This window comes from Callionymus lyra, chromosome 14 (genome assembly GCF_982586985.1).
Source record: "Callionymus lyra chromosome 14, fCalLyr1.hap1.1, whole genome shotgun sequence".
In the NCBI taxonomy this organism is placed as follows: domain Eukaryota; kingdom Metazoa; phylum Chordata; class Actinopteri; order Syngnathiformes; family Callionymidae; genus Callionymus; species Callionymus lyra.
In genome coordinates this window covers 18,814,733-18,821,650 of record NC_141831.1, presented here as the reverse complement: position 1 = coordinate 18,821,650, position 6,918 = coordinate 18,814,733, and positions in this window count along the sequence as shown.

Here is a 6,918-nt window from a genome sequence, read left to right as displayed (position 1 = left end):
ACGTCTTGAACGAATGTTTATTGTTGTTGATATAGGAATAATTATTTCTATTTATCATTCTGTTTATTTTACTTTATTGTTTGGTTTTTATTCCAAGTTTTAATATCATTATTAATATTTTATATATTCTTAATTATTCATGATTATTTTAATTTGCGTATTGTATGTCTTAATATACTTTGAAGGTATATTTATTATTTTTGTAACTGCTGAAACAACTAACATTTTAACAACGGCGGCTTAAAGGTGTATCAAATAAAATTGCGATAACACTATCAAATAACCGAGTTTGTAAATACCTTTGCCATGAATACAATTACACATGACTTTATAAATCAAAGCATACAATAAAAAAATAACTTCCATGACTCAAAAAGTGTGCGAGCTGATGATAAAAACTGCATTATTTGACCTTAACTAAAACCTAGAAAGCAGGGATGTTAGCTGCATTTGAAAATCAGAACTATCCATCCTACATTTTTTCGTCAGATAATAAATCCATTTTATTTTGTTTATTATGTTGCTGTGTTTGTTTATTGTTAGATTATTAGCATAAAACATTCTTAAACACAGATGGAACTACAGCCCCACCAAAAATATGAAAATTTAAAATCGTACCTTCTGTCTTATTAATATTTCCTGAAAATTGCCTCCTTCGTTTAAAAAAAACATTCACCTGCGTCTGAAGTCATTCTGAGGACAAGCATTATCAAATGATATCATTGGAGGATAGAACAACAGAGTAAAGTATCTTGGGTTGAAGGTTTGGTTTCAGTAAAGGGTGTTCCACTTGAAAACACTAACTTGTTTCAGTTTCAGAAAGGAGATCAAAGCTTGTTTGTTTTGACATGTATAGTTAACTCCTGCCGTGCTCCCTGGAAACTAGTTCCTATTTGCATGCTTCTAATGCAAATTGTGAAACGACAACAACCACAATCAGTCAAATATCAAGCGTAGGGTGTAACAGATGAGTTGTCAAGACATGTTTGGTTGCCTGAAACCCCCCATAAAAACATAAAATGTGTGGCCCCTAGATCAGGGGTTTCCAAACTTACCAAGGCCCCCAAACATCCCACGGCCAGGGACTCACTAGCAAAACACAACAAATGCTCTAATATATATTAAAAAGAATAATCTTTTAGCGTGTATTTCATTGCAACTGTCAACAGATAAGTACAGGTTAAAATTAGCTCACTAGCTAGCTACAAGCTAGGTGGTAACTATGCAAACAGCCATGTTGACACAGAATTGTCTCAGGTGCTTTGTTAAGGTACAATCGGAAAGTTGAAAATTCGAAGTTCAAGGCGGTTTAAGTGTTGTTCGCAAATGGTTAAAAATATATAAACACTATTTTATATTATCTGACACCACAGACTGGAACAAGGAAGCTTTTGTAGTCGTCCTTTTTTGTTGGTTCCAACCGGTTTTCATCAGCTATAGGGACAGACAAAGGAGGGAGGTGCAGAAACAGATATACAACAAAATATAACAACATGAATCACACCGAAAAGTACAAAAAATACCAGGAAGTACCCTGTCCCTACGCAAAGTTCAATGCTAGCTACTAGGATCTATGAAAAACATTTCAGTCTATAACTGGAAATCCACATAAAGAGAACAAGGTTCAATCCCATTTATCTCCTTCACAGCCTTCCTTCTTCAAAGCTGGCCCTAAAAACGAAGGAGTCATTTGCCGACTTAGAAATTGGACACGCCTTGAAAGGAAATACGTCCTCATAGGTCGTCCATTACCCTCATATCATACGACGTTTTACAGCAACAGAACCTGCAAGAATGTCTCCAGCAACAGTGTTGATCATGGGCTTTAGGCAATGTTTTTACCATTATCAGCTTCAAGACGGGAGAAAAGGTTTTCAACGAATGGCCGCAGTTCTGAATCAAACGCCGGTATGTACACGATATATTGTTGTAGGTTATCTTGCCTAGCCGACCGCATGCTAATGTAGACAGGTTCAAATTAGCACTAATAACGTTTAAATGGTAATATTAGCATCCATTTGTGCTCCGTATCCGAGGGACAAACTTTAGGTTTAAAGTAGAGCCACCACAACCTTATTTGGGATCAAAAGACTCTTATTTGGAATCAAAAGAATAATGGAAAATACACCAATCACATTAATGATTCTTTAATAGCTACTATGGGGGAAACAAGACTGGAAAACTTTAATAAAATGATAAGACGCTTATTATATGATTGCTCACGTGGGGGATCCCTGATGTAGGACACATCTGGAAAGATGGAAGTCTCTTTGCTGCCCCCGCCACCTGACCCTAGAGGTCATTGGAGGGATAGCTGTTGTTACCTTGGACTGGATTATCTCTTTCCAATCTCCTGTAAAGAACAATCATGTTTTCCTGAAGAGTGATTTCATCAAGGCGACAGTGCAAAGACACAGAACCAATCTAAAGATCAGAGTCTTGCTCAAGGACAATTCATCGTGGGAGGATTTAGAACCGGATCCTCCCTGAGCTCGGCGAAGAATCTCAACCTTTATACCTTGTGATGTATGGCGCAGCAATCTCTTAGAGCGGCGCGCCACGTCCATTTATAGCCGAGCAGAGAGACCGTCCTGCCCATCCCGAGGTCTCACCATATCCATAATCTCCTCCCACGCCATTTCCCCGCATCCCTTTATCTTCCTCTCTGTCCACCTCTCTCCGTCCTTCTCTCCGGTCTGGTCATTATCACCTGGAGGTCATCAAACAGCTTCGACTCCGTCTCTCTCAGCGGCTCGTCCCTGTCGTTCACCAATGGCTATCGAATAAATCTCACCTCTTGTCCAGCTGTGTGTGGGAGATAAATTAAAGGAGCTGTAACGTCGGGGATTATTAAATGTTTAACAGAGTGATGGAGGGATTGGACAGCAAGTATCGGCAGGGTGGAGCATTTTTAAAGTAATCCTATTTGGAAATACATTACGGATGTCTGATAGCAGCGGTGGTTGAGCTTGCACACGCGTGTGATAGCATCTATTCATGACGCTAGCAAGTCGCTTATTATTGAAAATAACACATGGATCGGGAGGAATACTTTGAGGGTCGTTCTACAGAACTGGACCATTTCCCAACATTCTGAAAGACTCCCATTAGCACGACTATGAAACATCAGCGGCATCCCTTCAAGGTGAAGTTACAGTCGATACTGTCTGAGCTGAGAGCTACTGAATAACCAGTAAAACAAGCTAACACACAACGTGCACAGAAAGACAAACAGGGATGAACTTTTTTTTACTCCATACAGGGATGTTATAGAATATGCATTTTCTTACTTCTTTTTCTGAACCTGTAATTTTCCTAATGGGTGTTGCTAATGATGCTTCTGTAACCTTTTTTTTTTGGATTGAATTCTATTTTAACTATTGAAAAATGGACCATAAATGTTGAGGATAAGCAGCATTATATTTACTCTTATGACTTATGGCTGGTTCTGTGGTTGGAATGAAGCTGGACTCACTGGTGACAGTTGCTGAGAGGAGATCACTGAACAAACTACTGTCCATCATGGATGATGACTGTCATCCTCTGAACACTGTCATCAGTGAGCAGAAAAGCACGAATGCTCCTACCCAGGTGCAAAACAAATAGACTCAAGGACTCTCATTCATCGGGCTATTAAATTGTACAATTCTGAGTTCGGGGGCAGGAGTGGAGTGAAAGTATCTGGATGTTCTGTTCCATGTTAATCCTTGTATCCTTTGTCTTTGTTATTTTTCTTTGATCTATGTTCTTTGTCTTTATCTTTAGACTTAGATTGTGTCATCTTGTTCTTTCTATTTATGTTCTTGTTCTTATTTCATTTTGATTTATTTTTAATTTTTTATGAAAAATTGGTGTATTTTCTGTGGCTATTGGAAAAAAACAATTTTCCGAAGGAGACCTCCTGAGGGATCAATAAAGTTTTTACCTTACCTTACCTTACCTTATGAGGTGTCGGCAGATGGATTGAAAACGAAAGTCTTATTTTGAATAAAAAGGTTACAAGAAAGATAAATGTAAATATGTATGTTAATAATTGTGTAATAGAAGGTTAATCACTAATAATCAAATTGAAAATAAATAATAAAGTCGTAAAAGTTGATAACTAGTGGGATATGGAAAAAAAATTGAGGGTAAGACGAAGAAAAAAATATATATATTTATACCATGAATATAATAAAAAAAATCTCAGAAATTACAGAAAAAAAATGCCATTTAAAAAAGTGCATTATTATTGTAAATGTGAAAACTAAAGTTAGCAGTATGAAAAACAAACAAAAAACTTCAAAGGAGAATAAAGCCAACGCTTGTAAGAAAGTACATCTTAGCTCTCAAGTTAAAATGATTAATAAAATTGATCAAGAAATGAGACTTTAAGCAAAGAAAATGAGAGTGATAAACAAAGGTGACGATGAATAAGACCAAAAAAATGGTCAATAGATCTAAAGTCACATGAAAAAAAAATAAAACAACTTGAAAAATGTTTTAGCAAAGATAAAAAGTAGTTAAATGTTAAAGCAACAAAAAAACCAAGGTAAGCAAAGTTAATTTTAAGAGATACATAAGTTGAAAATTAAAAAAAATAGTGTAGAAAAGAGCTTAAAAAAAAATGGCAATGAAATCGAACTAAAAATTTCTTAAGAGTAGACTCTTGCGATACTGCAACAATCGAATGTGAAAGACCAGCCAGATGTTTTTGTTTCTAGATGAATTTAAAGGCCTCTGTACTTCATCAGGGTTCATGTGTGTCCTGATCGCTGCCGTATTGAATAAATCATCCGCTCCATTCAAATATTAATGGCTTCTACCTTGTTGTAATTAGTCTGCGTCTCTCCCACTCTTCATCCGAATGTTGACACTCAGCATTAATTCAAGCAATTCCGGGCTGATTGTGCAGAGAATCGTTCGGAAAAAAAAAGGTGTTTGCATTATTAAAGTATTGTGATCTAAGACGCCGGTTTCTCCGGCTGACATTTCGGAGATAAAAGATCACCGGGGATGATGATTGTGGCTCCCGGAATTATGCAGATTTGTCCGACCAAAGGATTAATCCGGCGCTGGGAGTCATAACAATGCGAAGCCTCGATGGGTTCTGCTGTTTTATCACCCATCTGGGTCTGGAGTGTGCCTGAGTCACCTGGCGTTCACGCTCATCCTCGGGGCTGCTCCCCAGCAGGACTTCTTGTTAATGAGCTGGAGGGGTCGAGTGGCTAACAGGCGGCGAGGCAGACACGTGGGCTGAGTTTGTGTCACGATGTCAGCAGAGGTCACGCTGACTTCAGGGCTCTTCTGGGTTCATACGTTACAAGAGGGCAGCAGCTGGGGGTCTGCAGCAGTGTGTGTGTCTGGGTCATCTGCTTTTTCAAGAGAAACAAGTCTCTCCGTCTCGGTCGTACAGTACGGCCGGACTGAACTCATATGGATGCATCCAGGGGCGCACAAAGGTTCACCTTAACAGAGGTTTTGTGTACTGTAGGACAGTAGAATAACATGGACCCATATAAGCGAGAAGTGCTCCTTAAAGAAGGCAGAAGTGCACCCTTGGAGGTAAAAATGGTCAACCATTGTCATTAGAAGTAAGAGACTAAAAGTACCTTACGAGACCAAACGTCTACCTTCTGTTGGAACAGAAGCGGTGTAGCTAAAGACACCAGTGGTCTACCAAAGTGACCAGCAGCCAGGCTTTATTAAACACAAGGGAGACCAAACCAGGTGGAAGAAAACAGAGTACATGTAGAATAAGTTTTTCTTTGCAAACCACTGGAACTTTCCACGATATATTCACTTTTCCTTTGACCAAGACAACCCCATTATCACACTTGAACCCCTAAGAAAAGATGGATGCATGATCACATACCACTTGACTGGTAGCGTCCTTCAATCTCAAGGTGTTACCGAGCCCCCCAGGTAGGTGGTCCGCCTCTGGAAATGAAGTGCCAGCTCCCTGTTACCCAGGCCTTTACTTTTCCTCTCATAAAAAGTAGTGTCCATTATGGAGTGCAGGGGGATGGTGTGTGATGACGTCGTATAAATTGGTGAAGCAATGCTTTTGCGATGTACCTCCTCGTCAACCTTGTTTTGGATGGATAGGAGTGTTGCACCTTCTCAACCGTCCGTGGTCTTATGCTGGTCATAGTTTGCCACACGAAGTATGGCAGCTCTTGTTAACAGCAATGACTGCAGTTGCACCTTTTTTACAAATCACAAGACTCGTCGAGGCTTTACGGGTATCAGTACCCGTTCTAAACATACAAAGAAATGGTACGGCTCTGGGTATTTCGCCCCATTTGGCGATTGAAAACTTCCTCTAAGACTCTGTATAAGTCTAATTCCTGGAATGGACTACGGAGAATGTCCCTTCTAAAATCATAATTTCTGACTGGCTTCAGCTGTCTTCTTTGTCTCTTTGTAGGACTTTGAAGTGTCGACCACCAAGGCTGGGCGGCTGAGCTGATAACAGCAGGTGTCTCCGGGGGATCGCCGCAGCCCTTCTTCTGCTTTTTTTAGGGAAAAACCTGCTCCATCAAAGACGGCATAGAATAGTACGATGAAGAGGAGGAAGGACGAAGAACAATCGTCATTGACGAGAAGGGCATACCGCACATGTTTGTATCCTACAACCCACCAACCGATTTCCCGTCAGGTGGGTGTAGTATATGTGTCAGTGTTGCAGTATGTGAATGGTTGTTGCCATGGTGACGACAAATTCAGGCATCATTCATTTAGCGTGTCACAGCGGCTAAACCGCAGGAATTGATAGACGCAGGTGATCCTGACGACAAGGCCGTAAAGGTTACTGAAACTGATTTCATTTCCAGATGACGAAAAGGTTGGCTCCCCCGGTTAATGCGCCGAGACATTAAAAACGTGAGCCGCGGGAAAAGATTGTTTTTTTTTTTCTGCTGCACATTTATTTCCCGC